This window comes from Puma concolor, chromosome D1 (genome assembly GCF_028749965.1).
Source record: "Puma concolor isolate L17-30 chromosome D1, mPumCon1.1.hap2, whole genome shotgun sequence".
Classification (NCBI taxonomy): domain Eukaryota; kingdom Metazoa; phylum Chordata; class Mammalia; order Carnivora; family Felidae; genus Puma; species Puma concolor.
The window spans coordinates 80,074,288-80,075,594 of record NC_141676.1 but is presented as its reverse complement, the minus strand read 5'-3'; the positions used below and the strand labels follow the sequence as shown (position 1 = coordinate 80,075,594).

General features: G+C 27.9%; 1 pseudogene; it reads right to left on the bottom strand.

Annotated features, from left to right (window-relative positions):
* Positions 1-762: 762 nt before the first annotated feature.
* On the bottom strand, positions 763-841 carry LOC147576837 (small nucleolar RNA U3; annotated as a pseudogene).
* Between the last annotated feature and the right edge of the window lie 466 nt (positions 842-1,307).

The window sequence follows — 1,307 nt, the reverse complement described above, 5'->3', positions numbered from 1 at the left end:
TCAAAGACCATTTGACTATATTTATGTACATTTATTTATGACCTCTCTATTCTGTTCCACTCACATATTTGCTTATTCTATCACTGATGCCATCTTTCCTGTTTACTGCAGCTTTGTAGAAGTCTTAAAGTTGGTTAGTATCCGTCTGTCAAACTTATTCTTCTCCTTCAATATTATATTGGCCATTATGGGACTTTTACACTTCCATATAAACTTTATAATTAGTTTGTGATATATACAAAATAATTTCTGGATTTTGACTGGTATTTCACTGATCTACAGGTCAAGTTGAGAAGAACTGGCATCTTGTCAATATTGTGTCTTTGTATCCATGAACATGGAAAACTGCATTTATTTAGTTCTTCTTTGATTTCCTATATCAGAGTTTTGTACTTTTCTTCATATAGATATTGTGCATACTTTGTTAGATTTATACCTAAGTATTTCAGGGTTTTTTAGGTGTTTTTATAGGTGGTCTTGTGCTTTCAATTTAAAATTTTATTTGTTTATTGCTGCTATTTAAAAAAGCAGTTGCGTTTTGTATATTAATTTTTTTATCCTGCAACCTTGCTTAATTACTTATTAGTTCCAGATTATTGTCTTGATTATTTCAGATTTTTCTACACAGAATCATGTCACCTGTGAATAATGATAGTTTTATTTCTTCTTTTCTAATTTGTATACTTTTTATTTCATTTTCATGTCTTATTGCATTAGACAGAGCTTGCACTATGATGTTGAAAAGGAGTTGTGAGAGGGTGTATTTTTGCTGATGCTCTGCAATTTCAGAGAAAATTATCTAGTAAAAAAGTATAGAAATGATTCCTCTAAGTATAGTCTTTGACCCTGATTTTTTAAATCTGAATCAATATTCACCTACTTTCATTTGAGCTTTTTAGTCTATTCATATTAAATATAAATGTATCATTAGATTTAAATCTACTGTCCACTATTTGTTTTCTATAGGTCTCATCTGTGATCACCTTTTTTTCTCTTTTTCTACTTTCTTTTGTATTATTTTAATGATTCTACTTTATCTCCTCTTAAGTTTAACTTTTATTTTATTTTTTGATACTTTAGTGACTATATTAACAGAGTCTTGAATATTGTTTTGTAATGTTATCACCCAAGTGTATTTGTATTATATCACCTATATTATAAAAACTTTTACAGTAAACTTTTTTTCTCTCCCAGTCTCTTTTCTATTCTTGCCACACGTATTACTTCCACATATGTTAAAAAAACACACACATTACTATTACATTGTTATTATTATCTTTATTTTCATTTTTATTATTTTCCTTAAA